The sequence below is a fragment of the Bos javanicus genome, chromosome X (genome assembly GCF_032452875.1).
Source record: "Bos javanicus breed banteng chromosome X, ARS-OSU_banteng_1.0, whole genome shotgun sequence".
Taxonomy (NCBI): domain Eukaryota; kingdom Metazoa; phylum Chordata; class Mammalia; order Artiodactyla; family Bovidae; genus Bos; species Bos javanicus.
Genome location: NC_083897.1, coordinates 30,134,353 through 30,157,197, shown reverse-complemented (window position 1 = coordinate 30,157,197; position 22,845 = coordinate 30,134,353).

Below are 22,845 nucleotides of genomic sequence, written 5' to 3'. Positions count from 1 at the left end.
GATCTCTTCTCTCTGGAGTGCAATGAAGTGTCCTATAGTGAGTTTTGAGATGTCTCTGCGTTTGGTGTGACTTTGGGCAGCCTGTATATTGAAGCTCAGGGCTATGTTCCTATGTTTCTGGAGAATTTGTGCAGTATGTCTTGCTCTGGAACTTGCTGGCTCTTGGATGGTGCTTGGTTTCAGTGTAGGTATGGAGACTTTTGGATGAGCTCTTATCAATGTTGCCTGGAGTCAGGAGTTCTCTGGTGTTCTCAGGTTTTGGACTTAAGCCTCCTGCCTCTGGTTTTCAGTCTTATTCTTACACTAGCTTCAAGACTTCTCCATCTATATAGCACCGGCTATAAAAATCTAGGTTAATGATGAAAAGTTTCTCCACAGTGAGGGACACCCAGAGAGGTTCATAGAGTTACATGGAGAAGAGAAGAGGGAGGAGGGAGATAGAGGTCACCACGAGGAGAAGTGGGGGAATCAAAAGGGGAATGAGCAAGCTAGCCAGTAATCACTTCCCTATGTGCTCTCCACAGTCTGGACCCCTCAGAGCAGTTCACGGAGTTACACAGAGAAGAGAAGGGAGAGGAAGAAGACAGAGGTGACCAGGAGGAGAAAAGGGGGATTCAAAAGGAGAGAGACAGATCCAGCCAGTAATCAATTCCCTAGGTGTTCTCCACAGTCCAGAACACACAAAGAGATTCACAGAGTTAGGTACAGAAAAGAAGGGGGAGGGAAGAGATAGAGGCGACCTGGTGGAGAAAAAGAAGAGTCAAAAGGGGGAGAGAGCAATCAAGCCAGTAATCACACTTCCAAGTAAAAATGGGTACTGAAGATTGGGTTCTTAAAGGTACAAAATTGATAACAAATACCAAAAAGCAAAGATTAAAAATCTAGAGTAGAGGTTAGACTCTCAAAACTACAATAGTAAAAAAAAAAAAAAAAGTCACAAAAATTATAAAATATATATATGAAGTTTGCTTTAAAAATAGGATTTTTTTTGCAAGGTAATAGGTTATAAAAATGAAAATAAAGGAGTAATAGAGGACTGAAAATTAAAAAAAAAGTTTTCTAAGTAAAAAAATAATAATAGTAAAAGTATATCTAGGAATTTCTCTGGAGTTGTTGTGGGCAGTGTGGGGTCAGTCCAGTTTCAAAGTCCAGTTCCTTGATCCGGCTTATACTTCTCAAGATCTATAGGCCCCTTCCAATGTAGTTGGTGCTAACTACATTGCACCATTGCATGTAAACCATTGCATTACAGGGTTTTAATTTGTTGCACCTGTCACTTCCAAAGCAGTTCCTTCTGTTTATTTTAGCTTCTTCTGTTTGCTGGTCTCTTCAGTGTCTAATTTCCACCCTGACACAAGGGGGCGAAGGTGGTCACTTATTTAGGCTCGCTTGTTCATTCGTGCTGTGGGGAGGGAGGAACACTGCAAACAAATATCACTGGCGTGTGCGGGGAGTGCTCGCAGTGTTTTAGCCAAACTAGGTTTGCTCCTGCGTGTGCTTTCCCAGTCTACACTTCTCAGGCTCTAGATTACTCTGCTGGGGAACTGTCTGAGGTGGGCCCTGGGTTGAGTGCACTTCCCAGGTCTAAGCTGCTCAGGTTCAGGATCTCAGGTACTCCACAAGGGCACAGACTCAGTTGGGCCTGTGTTTTGTGCCCTTCCCAGTTCCGAGCAGCTCAGGTGACCAAGGGCTTGCCAAGCTCAGTCTCCCCAGGTGGGGAGTGAGTCTTATCACCTCCCCAGTTCCAGCCGCTTGGAGTCCTGGGTGGCAGCTGGCACGCCTGTCCCAGTTGCGTCTTGTGTCTCTTCTGGGGAGCTAATCACCGGCTGCAACCCTCCCAGTGGATGTCAACCATCCAGAATCCCAAGAAGTCTTGGTTAAGAACTGGGAGGCTGCTTGCAGTTTGTTATAGGATGCCTCTCTGGGGCCAAAATTGCTTCTTTCCAGCTCTGGCTGCCCCCCACCTGCCTCCCTATCTCTAGCGGGGAATGGGCCGGTCCACAGCAGGTATTCTCTCCTCTGGTATTCACTCAGTCCTTTGTTCTGTGAGCAGGCCTGGCAGTGCCTTAGCTTAGGGCTTTTCATGGGATAGTCCTCTCTCTCTCTCTGCTCTCTCTCTCTCTTATTTTTTTCTCTCTCTCTGGCTCTCCAACAGTTTGGGTTGTTATCTCAAGTTATTTCCCTTAGATTGCCCTCAGGGCATCCAGGCCTGGCCATTACCCTAAGCAATGCAGCCCGCGCCTCCCTGTTCAGCCCCTGCCTGCTGGTGGTGGATGCGAATGCTGGGAGTTGCCGTTAGGCATGTAATCTGTGGGGTTTATTTATTTATTTATTTTTCCTCCCTGTTAAGTTGCCCTCTGAGAGTCCAAATCACCCCACAGACCCACCGGTGAGAGTGTTTCTTGGTGTTTGGAAACTTCTCCTCTTTAAAGACTCCCTTCCCGGGACTGATCTCCATCCCTACCTCTTTTGTCTCTCTTTTTACCTTTTATATTTTGTCCTACCTCCTTTGGAAGACAATGGGCTGCCTTTCTGGGTGCCTGATGTCCTCTGCCAGCATTCAGAAGTTGTTTTGTGGAATTTGCTCAGTGTTCAAATGTTCTTTTGATGACTATGTGTGGAGAAAGTGGTCTTCCCGTCCTATTCCTCCACCATCTTAGGATTGCTTCCTGAATGCTGAGTTTATACCAGCCTTTTCACTCTCCTCTTTCACTTTCATCAAGAAACTATTTAGTTCCTCTTCACTTTCTGCCATAAGGGTGGTGTCATCTGAGTGCCTGAGGTTACTGACGTTTCTCCTAGCAATCTTGATTGTAGCTTGTGCTTCATCCACTCCAGCATTTTGCATGATGTACTCTGCATATAAGTTAAATAAGCAGGCTGGCAATATACAGACTTCATGTACTCCTCTCTCAATTTGGAACCAGTCTGTTGTTCCATGTCCAATTCTAACTTTGCTTCTTCACCTACATACAGATTTCTCAGGAGAAAGGTCAGGTCGTCTGATATTCCCATCTCTTGAAGAATTTTTCATAATTTTTTTTTTGTAATCTGAATAGGCAAAGGCTTTGGTATAATCAATAAAACAGAAGTAGATGTTTTTCTGGAATTCTCTTTCTTTTTCTATGATCCAAAGGATGTTGGCAATTGATCTCTGGCTCCTCTGCCTTTTCTAAATCGATCTCGAACATATGGAAGTTCACGGTTCACGTAATGTTGAAGCCTGGCTTGGAGAATTTTGAGCATTAATTTGCTAGTGTGTGAGATGAGTGCAATTGTGCGGTAGTTTGAACATTCTTAAGCATTGCCCTTCTTTGGGATTTGAATGAAAACTGACCTTTTCCAGTCCTGTGGCCACTGCTGAGTTTTCCAAATTTGCTGGCATATTGGGTGAAGCATTTTCACAGCATCATTTAGGATTTGAAATAGCTCAACTTGAATTCCATCACCTCCACTAGCTTTGTTTGTAGTGATGCTTCCTAAGGCCCACTTGATTTCGCATTCCAGAATGTCTGGCTCCAGGTGAGTGATCACAACTTCGTGGTCATCTGGGTAATAAAGATATTTTTTGTATAGTTCTTCTGTGTATTCTTGCTACCTCTTCTTAATATCTTTTGCTTCTGTTAGCATATATTGCATTTATTGAGATTAATCCTGCATGTCTTTTTTGCCTAATAAATTCAGCATCTCTTTAGATAAAAAAAAAGTCTACATAAAATTCATAATAAGTGATATTTACATTATGAGGAAGAACCATCACATTCAACACTTTCTTTCTAATGAAATGACTTGAAAGACCCAGTAATTTGTAAAACATGCAATATATCACTATCTATATTTGTGAAGAAATAAAATTAAGAGAGTTCCTCCACTATTATCCCAGATTATATTTAGTCCTAACATTTTAAAATTCCTAGAAGTGCTCTGTGCCTAGTTGGTCAACCATGTCTGACTCTTTGCAACCCCATGGACTGTAGTCCATCAGGCTCCTCTGTCCATGGGGATTCTCCAGGCAAGAATACTGGAGTGGATTGCCATGCCCTCCTCCATGGGATATTTCCAAGCCATGGATTGAACCCAAGTCTTCTGCAATGCAGATGGATTCTTTACCATATTAGCCACCAGGGAAGCCCAGCTTTTAAATATCTTTAAATGTATTATTACTGAAATACTAATAACTCATGTGATAATTAGAAAGATATTTCACATATATGATAATTGAGCTTAGTTTATGAGAATCTTTGACATTCTGTTTTGACATGAATTATTGTCTTGACTAAGTCTTCAATGAAAGGATGACAATCTGTCTCTTGCATTCTATCAAAAATAATTATTAAGAAGCGTGACTTTTTATGTAGACAGTTCATATAACTCAATATTTTTTAAAAAGCCCAATCAAAAAATGTTCAGAAGACCTAAATAGATATTTCTCCGAAGAAGACATCCAGATAGCCAACAGGCACATGAGAAGATGCTCTATGCCATTAATTATTAGATAAATGCAAATCAAAAATACAATGAGGTACCACCTCACACTTGTAAGAATGGCCATCGTCAAAAAGTCTACAAATAACAAATACTGGGGAGGGTGTGGATAAAAGGAAATTCTCTTACCCTGTTGTTTTTAGTCACTAAGTTGTGTCTGACTCTTTTCTAATCCCATGTGCTGTAGCCCACCAGGCTTCTCTGTCTAGCAATCTCATTTCTGGGCATATATCCAGAAAAGACAAAAACTATTTCAAAAAGAAACACACATACCAACGTTCATAACAGCACTATTTACAGTAGCCAAGATATGGAACCAACCTAAATGTCTATCAAAAGATGAATGGATATGTATACATACAAACACGCACACATATACACAAAATGGAATACTGCTGCTGCTGCTGCTGCTGCTAAGTTGCTTTAGTCGTGTCCGACTCTGTGCGACCCCATAGACGGCAGCCCACCAGGCTTCCCTGTCCCTGGGATTCTCCTGGCAAAAACACTGGAGTGGGTTGCCATTTCCTTCTCTGATGCATGAAAGTTAAAAGTGAAAGTGAAGTCACTCAGTCGTGTCCGACTTCTAGTGACCCCATGGGCTGCAGCCTACCAGGCTCCTCTGTCCATGGGATTTTCCAGGCAAGAGTACTAGAGTGGGGTGCCATTGCCTTCTCCGAAATGGAATACTACTCAGCCATAAAAAAGAATGAAATAATGCCATTAGCAGCAACATGGATGGACCTAGCAATTATCATACTAAGTCAGGCAGAGGAAAACAAATATCATAGATATCACATATATGGAATCTAAACCTGCTACAAATGAACATTTTACAAAACAAAAACAGACTCACAGACATAGATTTACACAATAGCACATGGAACTATATTTAATATCTTGCTGCTGCTGCTGCTAAGTCGCTTCAGTCATGTCTGACTCTGTGCGACCCCATAGACGGCAGTCCACCAGGCTCCCCCATCCCTGGGATTCTCCAGGCAAGAACACTGGAGTGGGTTGCCATTTCCTTTTCCAATTCAATATCATGTATAACCTATAATGGAAAAGAAGGTGAAGCTCTACACCTGGAAATAACATGATATTGCAATTGAGTAGCTAAATGAAAAAAAAAAAAATTAGAAGTATGACATATTTTTACTTCATTAGCTTGCTAATTTCTCTGATACTATGTATAGTTCAGTTCAGTCACTAATTCCTGTTCGACTCTTCACGACCAAATGGACTGCAGCATGCTAGGATTCCCTGTCCATCACCAACTCCAGTAGCTTGCTCAAACTCATGTCCATTGACTTGGTGATGCCATCCAACCATCTCATTCTCTGCCAACCCCTTCTCCTCCTGCCTTCAATCTTTCCAGCACTAGGATCTTTTCCAATAAGTCAGTTCTTCCATCAGGTGGTCAAAGTATTGAAGTTTGAGCTTCAGCATCAGTTACACCAATGAATATTCAGGACTGATTTCCTTTATGATCGTCAGGTTTGATCTCTTTGCTGTCCAAGAGACTCTCACTAGTCTTATCCAGCACTTCAGTTTGAAAGCATCAATTCTTCAGTGCTAAGCCTGCTTTTTAATATGTGGTCTAGGTTGGTCCTAGCTCTTCTTTCAAGGGGCAAACGTCTTTTAATTTCATGGCTGCAGTCACCATCTGCAGTCATTTTTGAGCCCAAGAAAATAAAGTCTGTCACTGTTTCCATTGTTTCCCCAAATATTTGCCATGAAGTAATGGGACCAGATGCCATGATCTTAGATTTTTGAATGTTGAGTTTTAAGCCACTTTTTCACTTTCCTCTTTCACATTCATCAAGAGGCTCTTTAGTTCCTCTTCACTTTCTGCCACAAGGGTGGTATCATTTTCGTATCTGAGGTTATTGATATTTTCCCCCACAGTCTTGATTCCAGCTTATGCTTCATCCAGCCTGGAATTTCGCATGATGTACTCTGCAAATAAGTTAAATAAGCAGAGTGACAATATACAGCCTTGACTTACAACTTTCCCAATTTGGATCTAGTCCATTGTTTCATGTCTGGATATAATTTTTGCTTTTTGACCTGCATGCATATTTCTCATAATCAGGTAAGATATGCTGGTATTCCCACATCTTTAATAGTTTTCCACAGTTTGTTGTGATCCACACAGTCAAAGACTTTGGTATAGTCAATAAATCAGAAGTAGATGTTTTTCTGTAACTCTCTTGCTTTTTCAATGATCCAACAGATGTTGTCAATTTTATCTCTGGTTCCTCTGGCCTTTCTAAATCCAGCTAGAACATTTGGAAGTTCTCGGTTCACATACTGTTGGAGTCTCGTTTGGAGACTTTAGACCATTACCTTGCTAGTGTGTGAGATGAGTGAAACTGTGAGGTAGTTTGAACATACTTTGGTATTGCCTTTCTTTGGGATTGGATTGAAAACTGAACTTTTCCAGGTTTGTAGCCACTGCTGAGTTTTCCAAGTTTGTAGGCATATGGTGTGCAGCACTTTTACAGCATCATCTCTTAGGGTTTGAAGTAGCTCAGCTGCAATTCCATCACCTCCACTTGCTTTTTTTGTAGTTATGCTTCCTAAGGCCCAGTTGACTTCACATTCTATGATGTCTGGCTCTAAGTTATTCATCACACCATTGTGGTTATGTGGGTCATGAAGATCTTTTTTTGTATAGTTCTTTTGAGTATTCTTCCCACCTTTTCTTAATCACTTCTGCTTCTGTTCCATACTGTTTCTGTCCTTTATTGTGCCAATCTTTGCATGAATTCTTCCCTTAGATTATCTAATTTTTTTGAAGACATCTCTAGTCTTTCCCATTCTATTGTTTCCCTCTATTTCTTTTCATTGTTCACTGAGGAAGGCTTTCTTATATCTCCTTGCTATTCTTTGGAACTCTGCATTCAGATGGGTATATCTTTCCTTTTCTCTGTTGCCTTTAGCTTCTCTTCTTTTCTAAGCTATTTGTAAGGCCTCCTCAGACAACCATTTTGCCTTTCTGCATTTCTTTTTTCTTGGGGATGGTGTTGATCACTGCCTCCTGTACAATGGCACAACCTCTGTATAGTTCTTCAGTCAATCTGTTTATCAGATCTAATCCCTTGAATCTATTTGTCACTTCCTGTGGATAATCATAAGGGATTTGATTTAGGTCATACTTAAGTAGCTTAGTCGGTTTCCCTACTTTCTTCAATTTAAGTCTGAATTTTGCAAAAGGGAGTTCATGATCTGAGCCACAGTCAGCTCCTGGTCCTGTTTTTGCTGACTGTATAGAGCTTCTCTGCATTTAGGTGAAAAGAATATAATCAATTTGACTTCACTGTTGGCCATCTGGTGATATCCACGTGAAGCCTCATCTCTTGTGTTGTTGGAAGAAGGTGTTTGCTATGACCAGTGCGTTCACTTGGAAAAACTCTGTTAGCCTTTCCCTGGTTCATTTTGTACTCCAAGGCAAAATTTGCCTGTTACTCCAGGTATCTCTTGACTTCCTTCCAATGAATATTCAGGACTGATTTCCTTTAGGGTTGACTGGTTGCATCTCCTTACAGTCCAAGAGACTCTCAAGAGTCTTCTCCAACACCACAGTTCAAAAGCATCAATTCTTTGGCACTCAGCTTACTTTATAGTCCAACTCTCACATCCATACATGACTACTGGAAAAACCATACCTTTGTTTAGATAGACATTTGTTGGCAAAGTAATGTCTCTGTTTTTTAATATGCTGTCTAGGTTGGTCATAACTTTTCTTCCAGGAGTAAGTGTCTTTTAATTTCATGGCTACAGTCACCATCTGTAGTGATTTTGGGAAATAATTAAAAAAATAAAGTCTGTCACTGTTTACACTGTTTCCCCATCTACTTGCCATGAAGTGATGGGTCCAGATGCCATGATCTTAGTTTTCTGAATGTTGAGTTTTAAGCCAACTTTTTCACTCTCCTCTTTCACTTTCATCAAGAGGCTTTTTAGTTCTTCTTCACATTCTGCCATAAAGTTGGTGTCATCTGCATATCTCACGTTGTTGATATTTCTCCTGGCAATCTTGATTTCCAGCTTGTGCTTCATCCAGCTCAGCGTTTCTCATGATATACTCTGCATATAAGTTAAATAAGCAAGGTAACAATATACCTGCAATCCAGGAGACCCCAGTTCAATTCCTGGATTTGGAAGATCCCCTGGAGAAGAGACAGGGCTACCCACTCCAGTATTCTTGGGCTTTCCTGGTGGCACAGATTGTATGAGAATCTGCCTGCAATGTGGGAGACCTGGGTTTGATCCCTGGGTTGGGAAGATCCCTTCCATGTAATGTCTACCCACTCCAATACTTTTGCCTGGAGAATTCCATGGAAAGAGGAGCTTGGCAGGCTACAGTCCATGGGGTTGTAAAGAGCCTGATGTGACTTTCACATTAATTGTTTGCCTTTTGTTTCCATGAGCCTAATGCATTGATGATATTATGACAATAACTTCCTTTGCTAACTAATATATAATATAAATGCACGTGTTTGGCATAAAGCCCAAAAAAGGTAAGCTGAAATTGCTTTCATGGTAGAAATCCAGAAATATAAAGCAGAATATAAGAATTTTATAAGCATGCATTGCTACATTTATAAGAAATAAATGGTAATTTCCTGTTATAAAAATGAATAGAGGATTAAAAACCTAGAAGAAGCCGAGTCCAGACATCCAGGAAAATAGAAACTATTATTGAAAATAAAACAAGTAATTTAATTAGGAAATTGGTTACATAATAAAGGGCTGAAAGATAAGTAGGGTGTAGTGAATAAACCAAGAGATTAGTTACATCAGGAAACCACATCCTAATTTTATGGCTGAGAGGTAATGGAGTTATCAAGAGAAGTGAATTGACTGAGTTCTCATAGTAAATGGTGGAAACAGTTTGGCTACAGAAACTGGGTTCTTACTCACTGCAATATAAAATCTCACTGAAGAATAACGGGTAGATAAGGAAAACAATCAAACTGATTTTTAAGGTTTAAAAATATAATTAAGTTATCAAACATAACAAAAAGTACTAAATAAGAAGCTACATATGATTCAGTTGATAGAGTCAATCCCTAGGCAAACTGAAAAGAAGTTCAGGGTCCCTAAGGAGGAGAAAGGGGTCTGGGGCTCTCAAAGTGGACATTGGGGGTCTGGAATTCTCAAAGAGGAGAAAAGGACAAACTTTTTTTTCCTTTACATTCTTTGCTACTGCTACTGCTGCTAAGTCGCTTCAGTCGTGTCCGACTCTGTACAACCCCATAGATGGCAGCCCACCAGGCTCCCCCATCCCTGGGATTCTCCAGGCAAGAACACTGGAGTGAGTTGCCATTTCCTTCTCCAATGCATGAAAGTGAAAAGTGAAAGTGAAGTCACTTAGTCCTGTCTGACTCTTAGCGACCCCATGGACTGCCGTCCACCAGGCTCCTCCGTCCATGGGATTTTCCAGGCAAGAGTTCTGGAGTGGGGTCCCATTAGTCTCAGTCAATTACACAACTCAGTTTAAACTCTGTATAGGAATTATACAACAACAATACTGGAGGATAGTTTCTGCTTCCTGAAAACTTTCTGACTAATCCTGTCTGGAGGATCTTTCTATTGTTAAACTCTAATCTTGTTATCCTAAAATGTAAATTGCTGGAGAAGGTCTGGTAAAATTTTCACAAACTTGAGACATTCTTTTGATTCATTGTAATAATAAATTAAAAGGTCTATAATTCCATTGCTAACACTAGCAAGGGCATACTCTTTCTACCCCCTTCTGATATCTATGTCAGAAGCTTTTTCTATTGCACAAAAGCTCTGAGCAACCAAGCCTCATCTCTGGTGCCAGATTGAACTCTTCCAGAGGCCAAGAATCCCTGCGTCTTTTCATGGGTCAGCAACAACCTTTCACAGTTAGCCAGAATACATAATGGAGAGGAAAGAAATAAACTAAGAAGTTATTAGATATGGAAGAGAGAATCAGAAAATAAGCATATTGCTTATCAAATGTCAGAAATAGAGAATGGAAAGGATGAATTCTTTCCTGAATTGATGAAATAAATGATTTTTGGAAGGAAGCAACAAAATAGGTATGGATGTGAGAGTTGGACTGTGAAGAAAGCTGAGTGCCAAAGAATTGATGCTTTTGATCTGTGGTGTTGGAGAAGACTCTTGAGAGAATCTTGGACTACAAGGAGATCCAACCAGTCCATCCTAAAGGAGATCAGTCCTGTGTGTTCATTGGAAGGACTGATGCTAAAGCGGAAACTCCAGTACTTTGGCCACCTCATGCGAAGAGTTGACTCATTGGAAAAGACCCTGATGCTGGGAGGGATTGGGGGCAGGAGGAGAAGGGGACGACAGAGGATGAGATGGCTGGATGGCATCACTGACTCGATGGACATGAGTTTGGGTAAACTCCGGGAGTTGGTGATGGACAGGGAGGCCTGGCGTGCTGCAATTCATGGGGTCGCAAAGAGTCGGATACGACTGAGTGACTGAACTGAACTGAACTGAATTTTAAGTAATTTGACTAGGATACAAATCTATTAAGTGACAAAGCTTGGGATTAAGAAGACAGCCTGCTTCCAGGGCCATAAGTTTAAATACTACACATATTAAAAGGTAAACATGACAGGCCACTTGCCATCTCGGTTCTTAGAAAATTCACAGCTGAGCATGCTTAGTCACCTCAGTCACGTCTAACTCTGTGACCCCATGGAGTGTAGCCTGCCAGGCTCCTCTATCCATGGGATTTTCCAGGCAAGGATACTGGAGTAAGTTGCCGTTTCCACCCACCTAACACCACCGCTATTGGTATGACTGTCAGCATTCCTCTAGAGAGTATAATAACCCAAAAGAGTCTCTCTGTGAACCATGTCAGCCCCACGCATGCACACTAAATAAACTCCTCCAACTCATTTTATGAGGCTAGAACAAACCTGATATTAAATGAGACAAGGACTATCAAGGAACAAAAATTATAAGTAAATTCTGATAATAATTATAGATAGACTTAAAACACTAAATACTAGCCAAGTGATTCCATCAATGTTTAAAAAATAATATATCATGGCCAAATATATTTGAAGGCAGGAATACAAAGATAACAACAGAAAATATATTATTTAATTCAACTAAAAATTTATGAATTATATTAATAGATAATTGATTTTAAAAAATAACATCAAACTGATAATGGAAAGAACTTCCTAAACACGAGAAAGGGTATATATCTAACATTAGTAGTATGTATCTCACTTAATTGTGAAACTATAGGAACACTCACTTCTAAATGGTCTAATGTTATCATTAGCAACATAATACTGGAGATCCTCGATAACATAAGACAAGAAAATAAATACAATCAGCCCTTCATATCAGCAGATGTAGAACACACAGACATGGAGGTTTCACTGTATTAGCTTTATTTTTTATTTATTTATTTTTAATATAAATTCATTTATTTTAATTGGGGGCTAATTACATTATGATATTGTATTGGTTTGCCATACATCAACATGAATCCACCACGGGGTTACACGTGTTCCCCATCCTGATCCCCCTCCCACCTCCCTGCCCATACCATCCCTCTGGGTCATCCCAGTGCACCAGCCCCGAGCATCCTGTATCATGCATCAAACCTGGACTGGCAATTCATTTCACATATGATATTATACATGTTTCAATGCCATTCTCCCAAATCATCCCACCCTCACCCTCTCCCACAGAGTCCATAAGACTGTTCTATACATCTGTTTCTCTTTTGCTGTCTTGCATACAGGGTTATCATTACCATCTTTCTAAATTGCATATATGTGTGTTAGTATACTGTATCAGTGTTTTTCTTTCTGGCTTACTTCACTCTGTATAATAGGCTCCAGTTTCATTCACCTCATTAGAACTGTTTCAAATATTTTATTTTTAATGGCTGAGTAATATTCCATTGTGTATATGTACAAAAGTTTCTTATCCATTCATCTGCTGATGGACATCTAGGTTGCTTCCATGTCCTGCCTATTATAAACAGTGCTGCGATGTACATTGGGGTACACGTGTCTCTTTCAATTCTGGTTTCCTCAGTGTGTATGCCCAGCAGTGGGATTGCTGGGTCAAATGGCAGTTCTATTTCCAGTTTTTTAAGGAATCTCCACACTGTTATGCATAGTGGCTGAACTAGATTGCATTCCCACCAACAGTGTAAGAGGGTCCCCTTTTCTCCACACCTTCTCCAGCATTTATTGCTTTTAGACTTTTGGATAGCAGCCATTCTGACTGGCGTGAAATGGTACCTCATTGTGGTTTTGATTTGCCTTTCTCTGATAATGAGTGATGTTGAGCATCTTTTAATGTGTTTGTTAGCCATCTGTATGTCTTCTTTGGAGAAAGGTCTGTTTAGTTCTTTGGCCCATTTTTTGATTGGGTCGTTTATTTTTCTGGAATTGAGCTGCAGGAGTTGCTTGTATATTTTTGAGATTAGTTCTTTGTCAGTTGCTTCATTTGCTATTATTTTCTTCCATTCTGAAGGCTGTCTTTTCGCCTTGCTTAGAGTTTCCCTTATTCTGCAGAAGCTTTTAATTTTAATTAGGTCCCATTTGTTTAGTTTTGCTTTTATTTCCAATATTCTGGGAGGTGGATCATAGAGGATCCTTCTGTGATTTATGTTGGAAAGTGTTTTGCCTATGTTCTCCTATAGGAGTTTTATATTTTCTGGTCTTACATTTAGATCTTTAATCCACTTTGAGTTTATTTTTGTGTATGGTGTTAGAAAGTGTCCTAGTTTCATTCTTTTACAGGTGGTTCACCAGTTTTCCCAGCACCTCTTGTTAATGAGATTGTCTTTTCTCCATTGTGTGTTCTTGCCTCCTTTGTCAAAGATTAGGTGTCCATAGGTGAGTGGGTTTATCTCTGGGCTTTCTATTTTGTTCCACTGATCTATATTTCTGTCTTTGTGCCACTACCATACTGTCTTGATGACTGTGGCTTTGTAGTAGAGCCCGAAGTCAGGCAGATTGATTCATCCAGTTCCATTCTTCATTCTCAAGACTGCTTTGGCTATTCAAGGTGTTTTGTATTTCCATACAAATTGTGAAATTATTTGTTCTAGCTCTCTGAAAAATACCGTTGGTAGCTTGATAGGGATTGCATTGAATCTATAGTTTGCTTTGGGTAGTATACTTATTCTCACTATATTGATTCTTCCGATCCATGAACACGGTATATTTCTCCATCTATTAGTGTCCTCGTTGATTTCTTTTACTTGTGTTTTATAGTTTTCAATATATAGGTATATTGTTTCTTTAGGTAGATATAATCCTAAGTATTTTATTCTTTCCGTTGCAATGGTGAATGAAATTGTTTTCTTAATTTCTTTTTCTATTTTCTCATTATTAGTGTATAGGAATGCAAGGGATTTCTGTGTGTTGATTTTATATCCTGCACATTTACTATATTCACTGATTATCCCTAATAATTTTCTGGTGGAGTCTTTAGGGTTTTCTATGTAGAGGATCATGTCTTCTGCAAACAGTGAGAGTTTTACTTCTTCTTTTCCAATTTGGATTCCTTTTATTTCTTTTTCTGCTCTGATTGCTGTGGCCAAAACTTCCAAAACTATGTTGAATAGTAGTGGTATAAGTGGGCACCCTTGTCTTGTTCCTGACTTTAGGGGAAATGCTTTCAATTTTTCATCATTGAGGATAATGTTTGCTGTGGGTTTGTCATATATCGCTTTAATTATGTTGCTATATGTTCCTTCTATTCCTGCTTTCTGGAGAGTTTTTATCATAAATGGATGTTGAATTTTGTCAAAGGCTTTCTCTTCATCTATTGAGATAATCATATGGCTTTTATTTTTCCATTTGTTAATGTGGTGTATTACATTGATTGATTTGCAGATATTGAAGAATCCTTACATCCCTGGGATAAAGCCCACTTGGTCATAATGTATGATCTTTTTAATGTGTGGTTGATTCTGATTGCTAGAATTTTGTTAAGGACTTTTACATCCATATTCATCAGAGATATTGGCCTGTAGTTTTCTTTTTTTGTGGCATCATTGTCAGGTTTTGGTATTAGGGTGATGGTGGCCTCATAGAATGAGTTTGGAAGTTTACCTTCCACTGCAATTTTCTGGAAGAGTTTGAGTAGAATAGGTGTTAGCTCCTCTCTAAATTTTTGGTAGAATTCAGCTGTGAAGCCGTCTGGACTGAGGCTTTTTTTTGCTGAAAGACTTCTGATTACAGTTTCAATTTCCGTGCTTGTAATGGATCTATTAAGATTTTCTATTTCTTCCTGGTTCAGTTTGGGAAAGTTATACTTTTGTAAGAATTTGTCCATTTCTTCCAAGTTGTCCATTTTATTGGCATATAATTGCTGATAGTAGTTGCTTATGATCCTTTGTATTTCTGTGTTGTCTGTTGTGATCTCTCCATTTTCATTTCTAATTTTGTTGATTTGATTCTTCTCCCTTTGTTTCTTGATGCGTCTGGCTAATGGTTTGTCAATTTTATTTATCCTCTCAAAGAGCCAGCTTTTGGCTTTGTTGATTTTTTCTATGGTGTCTGTTGTTTCTTTTGCAACTTATTTCTGCCTTAATTTTTACGATTTCTTTCCTTCTAATAACTCTGGGGTTCTTCACTTCTTCCTTTTCTAATTGCTTTAGGTGTAGAGTTAGTTTATTTATTTGACTTTTTTCTTGTTTTTGAGGTATGCCTGTATTGCTATGAACTTTCCCCTTTTACAGTGTCCCACAGGTTTTGGGTTGCTGTGTTTTCATTTTTATTCTTTTCTATGCATATTTTGATTTCTTTTTTGATTTCTTCTGTGATTTGTTGGTTATTCAGCAGTATGTTATTCATCCTCCATATGTTGGAATTTTTAATAGTTTTTCTGCTGTAATTGAGATCTAACCTTACTGCATTGTGGTCAGAAAAGATGCTTGGAATGATTTCATTTTTTTTGAACTTATCAAGGCTAGATTTATGGCCTATAATGTGATCTATCTTGGAGAAGGTTCCGTGTGTGCTTGAGAAAAAGGTGAAATTCATTGTTTTGGGGTGAAATGTCCTATAGATATCAATTAGGTCTAACTGGTCTATTGTATCATTTAAAGTTTGTGTTTCTTTGTTAAGTTTCTGTTTAGTTGATCTATCCATAGGTGTGAGTGAGGTAGTAAAGTCTCCTACTACTATTGGGTTATTGTTAATTTCCCCTTTCAGACTTGTTAGCATTTGCCTTACATTTTGTGGTGCTCCTATGTTGGGTGCATATATATTTATAATTGTTATATCTTCTTCTTGGATTGATCCTTTGATCATTATGTAGTGTCCTTATTTGTCTCTTTTCACAGCCTTTGTTTTAAAGTCTATTTTATCTGATATGAGTATTGCTACTCCTGCTTTCTTTTTGTCTCTATTTGTGTGGAATATCTTTTTCCAGCCCTTCACTTTCAGTCTGTATGTGTCCCTTGTTTTGAGGTGGGTCTCTTGTAGACAACATATATAGGGGTCTTGTTTTTGTATCCATTCAGCCAGTCTTTGTCTTTTGGTTGGGGCATTCAACCCCTTACCTTACGTTTAAGGTAATTATTGATAAGTATGATCTTGTTGCCATTTACTTTATTGCTTTGGGTTCGAGTTTATACACCCTTTTTGTGTTTCCTGTCTAGAGAAGATCCTTTAGCATTTGTTGGAGAGCTGGTTTGGTGGTGCTGAATTCTCTCAGCTTTTGCTTGTCTGTAAAGCTTTTGATTTCTCCTTCGTATTTGAATGAGATCCTTGCTGGGTACAGTAATCTGGGTTGTAGGTTATTTTCTTACATCACTTTAAGTATGTCCTGCCATTCCCTCCTGGACTAAAGAGTTTCTATTGACAGATAAGCTGTTATCCTTATGAGAATCCCCTTGTTTGTTATTTATTGTTTTTCCCTTGGTGCTTTTAATATTTGTGGTTTTTTGTGTTTGATTTTTGTTAATATGATTAATATGTGTCTTGGGGTTTTGCCTTGGGTTTATCCTGTTTGGCACTCTCTGGGTTTCTTGGACTTGGGTGATAATTTCCTTCCTCAGTTTAGGGAAGTTTTCAACTATTATCTCCTCAAGTATTTTCTAATGGTCTTTCTTTTTGTCTTCTGCTTCTGGGACTCCTATGATTCGAATGTTGGGGCGTTTAACACTGTCCCAGAGGTCTCACTGTCCTCATTTCTTTTAATTCATTTTTCTTTTTTCCTCTCTGATTAATTTATTTCTACCATTCTACCTTCTATTCCACTAATCCTATCTTTGCCTCCATTATTCTACTATTTGTTCCCTTCAGAGTGTTTTTGATCTCATTTATTGCATTATTCATTATATATTGACTCTCTTATTTCTTCTAGGTCCTTGTTAAACCGTTTTTGCATCTTGCCAATCCTTGTCTCCAGGCTATTTATCTGTGATTCCATTTTGTTTTCAAGATTTTGGATTATTTTCACTATCATTATTTGGAATTCTTTATCAGGTAGATTCCCTATCTCTTCCTCTTTTGTTTGGTTCCGTGGCCATTTATCCTGTTCCTTTACCTGCTGGGTATTCCACTGTATCTTCATCTTGTTTATATTGCTGTGTTTGGGGTGGCCTTTCTGTATTCTGGAAGTTTGTGGTGTTCTCTTTATTAGGTGTTTCCTCACTGTGGGTGGGACTGTATGGGTGGCTTATCCAGGTTTCCTGGTTAGGGAAGCTTGTGTAGGTGTTCTGGTGGGTGGGGGTAGACTTATTCTCTCTGGAGTGCAATGAAGTGTCAAGTAATGAGTTATGAGATGTCAGTGGGTTTGGAGTGACTTTGGGCAGCCTGTAAATTGAAGCTCAGGGCTATGTTGCTGTGTTGCTGGAGAATTTGCATGGTATGTCTTATTCTGGAAATTGTTGGCTCTTGGGTGGTGCTTGGTTTCAGTGTAGGTATGGAGACTTTTGGATGAGCTCTTATCAATGTTGCCTGGAGTCAGGAGTTCTCTGGTGTTCTCAGGTTTTGGACTTAAGCCTCCTGCCTCTGGTTTTCAGTCTTATTCTTACACTAGCTTCAGGACTTCTCCATCTATATAGCACCGGCTATAAAACATCTAGGTTAATGATGAAAAGTTTCTCCACAGTGAGGGACACCCAGAGAGGTTCACAGAGTTACATGGAGAAGAGAAGAGGGAGGAGGGAGAGAGATGACCAGGGTGAGATGAGGTGGAATCTAAAGAGGAGAGAGCAAGCCAGCCAGTAACCCCTTCCTCATGTGAGCTCCACAGTCTGGACCGTGCAGAGATGCTCATGGAGTTATACAGAGAAGAGAAGAGGGAGGAAGGAGACAGAAGTGGCCAGGAGGATAAAGGGGGGAATCAAAAGGAAAGAGACAGATCCAGGCAGTAGTCAGTTCCCTAAGTGTTCTCCACCATCCGGATCACACAAAGAGATTCACAGAGTTGGGTAAAGAGGAGAAGGGGGAGGGAGGAGATAGAGGCGACCTGGTGGAGATAAAGGAGAGCCCAAAGGGGGAGAGAGCAGTCAAGCCAGTCATCTAGCTCCCAAGTAAAAATGGGTACCGAAGATTGGGTTCTTAAAGGTACAAAATTGATAACAAATATCAAAAAGCAAAGATTAAAAATCTAGAGTAGAGGTTAGATTTTCAAAAATACAATATTAAAGAAAAAGATTAAAAAATAGTCACAAAAATTATAAATATATATATATGAAGTTTGCTTTACAAAATAGGGCCTCTGTCTCTCTCTCTCTTTTTTTTTTTTGCAAAGTAATAGTAGGTTATAAAAATGAAAATTAAAGGAGTAATATTGGACTTAAAAAAATAAAATAATGATAGTAAAAATATATCTAGGACTTCCTCTGGTGTTGTTGTGGGCAGTGTGGTATCAATTCATTTTTGGATAGTTCCTTGATCTGGCTTATATTTTTCAAGATCTATAGGCCCCTTCCTATGTAGTTGGTACTAACTATAGGGTTTTAATTTATTGCACCTGTCACTTCCAAGGCGGGACCCTCTGTTTTAGCTTCTTCTGTTTGCTGGCCTCTTCAGTGTCTACCTTCTGCCCTGGCACAAGGGGTCGGTGGTGGACACTTTTTTAGGCTCACTTGTTCAGTCATGCTGTGGGGAGGGAGGGACGCTGCAAACAATTAACACTGGTGCGTGCTTGCAGTGTCTCGGCCACACTGGGTTTGCCCCGGCTCACGGCGTGTGTGCTTGCCCTGTCTTCACTGCTCAGGCTCTAGGTTGCTCTGCCAAGAACTGTCTGAGGCCAGCCCTGGGTTGTATACACGTCCCAGATCTAAGCTGCTCAGGTTCATGTACTCAGGTAGTCCTCAGAGGTGCAAACTTGGTTGGGCCTGTGTTTTGTGCCCTTCCCAAATCCGAGCAGCTCAGGTGACCAGGTGTTTGGCAAACATGGTTGCTGTGACTTATTGCCTCCCCCATCCCTGCCGCTCGGTTTTTTGAGTGTACAACCTGCGCACCTTCTCAGGCGGGTGTTGGCCGTCCAGAATCCCAAGAAATCTTGGTTAGCAACAAAGTCTGCTTGTAGTTTGGTAGATAATGCCTCTCTGGGGCCGCAATTATCCCCTTCTGACTCTGGCTGCCCTTGCCTGCCTGTCTCCTGAGTGGGATGGGCCGGCCTGTGGCCAGCTATCTCTGCTCAGTCCTTTGTTCTGTGAGCGGGCCTGGCGGTGTCTTGGGTTAAGGCTTTTCGCATGGTAGTTATCCCACAGTCTGGTTTGCTATCCCGAGTTAGTTCCCTCAGATTGTCCTCGGGACATTCAGGCCCGGTCCTTACTCTAAGCAGTGCAGCCTGCGCCTCCCTGCCCAGCCCCCACTTGCTAGTGGCGAATGCAGGCATCTGCACTGCTTCTCCGCTGGGGGAATTACTGTTGGGCACGTAATCTGTGGGTTTTAATTATTTATTTATTTTCCCTCCCGGTTATGTTGCCCTCTGTGGTTCCAAAGCTCACCACAGACTTGGCAGTGAGAGTGCTTCCTGGTGTTTGGAAACTTCTCTCTCTTTCAAGACTCCCTTCCTGGGGCTTCCCTGGTGGCTCAGATGGTAAAACGTCTTCCTGCAATGCGGGAGACCCGGGTTCAATTCCTGGGTCGGGAAGATCCCCTGGAGAAGGAAATGGCAATCCACTCCAGCACTCTTGCCTGGAAAATCCCATGGACGGAGGAGCCTGATAGGCTACAGTCCATGGGGTCCCAAAGAATTGGACACGACTGAGCAACTTCACTTTCACTTCACTTCCCGGGACAGAGCTCCATCCCTACCTCTTTTGTCTCTCATTTTATCTTTTATATTTTTTCCTACCTCCTTTCGAGACAATGGGCTGCTTTTCTGGGTGCCTGATGTCCTCTGACGGCATTCAGAAGTTGTTTTGTGGAATTTTCTCAGCATTCATATGTTCTTTTGATGAATTTTTTGGGGAGAAAGTAGTCTCCCCATCCTATTCCTCCACCATCTTAGGACTGCCCCCCTGTATTAGCTTTAGAAAGGAAAAAAAAAAGTTATTATTCACAGGTAAGCTTCAGCAAGACAATCTACAAGACAGCATTTTATATTATAAAGATAAAGGGAGCTTCAAAATTTCCCAGATATTAGACCAATCATTTAATTCATTCATTGAAGAAATATTTAATTCATTCATTGAACAAATATTTATTAAACACAAACTATATACCAGCAGAGTTATAGACACTGAGAACTCAGCAGTAAACACAAAAGTTCCTTCCCTCATGAAATTTATATTCCAGCAAACAGACAGGAATCAGTAGTGTACATCAATAAAAGGTAAAACAAATCTATTTAAAATATGAAAATTACATTAATAGCAAGACAATAAATACCTAGGAATGAATATTTAAAAGTTCGAGTCCCTTATGAAGAAATTCATAAGTTTTATCCAAAAACATGAGCAGACATAAATATCTATGTTCTAGAATGAGAATAAATATGTGATAGTTCTCAAATTAAGACATGAATTCAATCTCTAGATCTCAGTTAAAAAACCCAACAGGCTTTCTCAAAGGCTGAAAAGCTGATCCAATAATTCATATGGCAGAGCAGGACAGACTATTCATGGCATTACTCATGTGTATGCTCAGCCAAACCTTCCCTTGCCTGCTTTCTCAGTGTTAGAGTGTTAGTCACACAGTTGTGTCTGACTCTTTGTGACCCCATAAATGTATGTAACCTGACAGGATCCTCTGTTCATGGAATTCTCAAGGCAAGAATACTGGAGTGGGTTGCCATGCCCTCCTGCAGGTGATCTTCCCAACTCAGGGATCAAACCCATGTTTCCTGCATTGTAGACAGATTCTTTACCACTGAGCCACCAGGGAAGCCCCAAGAACACTGGAGCCATGACCTCCTCCAGGGGAATCTTCTCAATATTGTGTATATGTGACACTAAAACATCTAGTTGATTCAGTTGATTTAGTCCAAGATTAGTCAATATAGGAGGAAAAATAAACATAAAAAAGCATCATTTGGAGAATTTATTGCTTTTTGACTAGTTTATTAAGTAGAAATTATTAAATGGCTATCATGAGACAGAATTGTACATACTTTAGTAAGTTGCAAGTAACATTTCATAAACAGCCTCATTAGAATAGCTTTGGAATAATTTTACATTAGAATAAAAGGTTTATGGTCATCTTTCATTAGGTGAAAGAGAGGGGGGAAACCGGCAGATTCTTCCCTACCTAAAATACTGCTTTCTAAAATGGTTTTAACTTTGGCACGACAATATGACATAATGGAAAAGAAGACAAATGCAGGGAAATGCAGCTTATTTCCCATAAAATGAGAAAGTACCCTTGTAACTACAAAACTATTCAGAATGCTAAAAATTAGGTCATCTTAGTATAATTTAGCCAATGAAACATCCTGATACCACAGGAAGACCAAGAAAAAAACACAAATAGCACTATCTTCTTCATTTCAACTGATAATATTAACTGTGTATGATGGACTGGGAAAGATTCAACCTTTCTTCCCCTCTGACAGAGAAGTAGATACTTACAATCACCATTGCTTTTTAGAGATTCTCTACTTCTATGAACATTCATTCATTTAAAAGAAAACATTTATTGGTTGCTAAATCTTGCTAATAAGTCAGACACATTGCCTTATTGATTAGTTATCTATTGCTGCTTAACAAATAACACCAAAACTTAGTGGCTTAAAACAACAGTAAATTTTATCTCTTATTGTTTCTCTAGGTCAGAAATTCCAGTGTTCACTTCACTGGGCAGTTATGGTTACATGTTTCTCAATCAGATGTCAATCATCTAAAGGTTTCACTATGGCTGAGATATGTTTCCAAGGTCACTCAATTGCATAACTAACAAGTTCGTGCTGGCTGAGAGCAGGAGAGTACTGTTCTTCTCTATGTGGTCCTAACCACAGGGCTACTTGAGTGTTCTTCTCATGTGGCAGCTGACTTTTCCCATTGCAAGTGATAGTAGAGCAATGTGGAGCCATGTTGCTTTTTACAACAGCCTTGGAAATCATAAACTACCACTTTTGTCATATCCTATTGATTACAGTCAGCCCTGATTTACTATGGGAGAGGAAAACATAGGGGTATAAATACAAACAAAAAGACCATTGGAAGCCATATTGAAGTTTGTTTCTATACCTTCTTTCCAAACAGCTCACATCATGTAATTCCAATACAGTATGATAAGCACTATGGCATACAATTTTTAATCCTTAGATTTGACTATCCCTAGGGAAAACTAGACTTTTCCAATTATTCTTCTCCAAAGACCTAAGATACAACAGGGATTTAAGACCCCCAAAACACTCACCTTATCCTAATTTTGCTTTTGAAATAAAGGCTGCCAAATCTGAAGAGCTGTTGTTTACAATTTTTTTTTTATCATTTTGACAAGGAAGAAGTTAAATTTTTAATATCTCAGAGAAGATGGCATTTGAGGTTAACACTGAAAAAGTCAAACAAAATGCTTAAGGCAAGCCTATATTTCAAAACTAGCATATTGAAACATGAATGATGCTTTAGAAATCAGATTTTAAACCTAACCTGGTTTTCAGTTTAGCTTCCTAAAAATAATATTCCAATTTAAAATTGGTTTTATAATTGCCCTTTAGAGGATTAACTTCATAGCTGTTGAGAATTACTGGTATCCCCAAATGCTGTACTACTCAAATATCATGTTTTGAGCTCAAAATATAACCATTTCTCCCAAAGGTCTCTTCTAATTGGACAAAACTGTACATGTGGACAAGGGAAGAAGAGGGAACACGGTTTCACCTGTTTCTCCCTCTCCAGGTTAATTAATGGGCTTATTGTGCTGAGAATGATGGATATTAGAAGCATTGCCCAATTAGGTA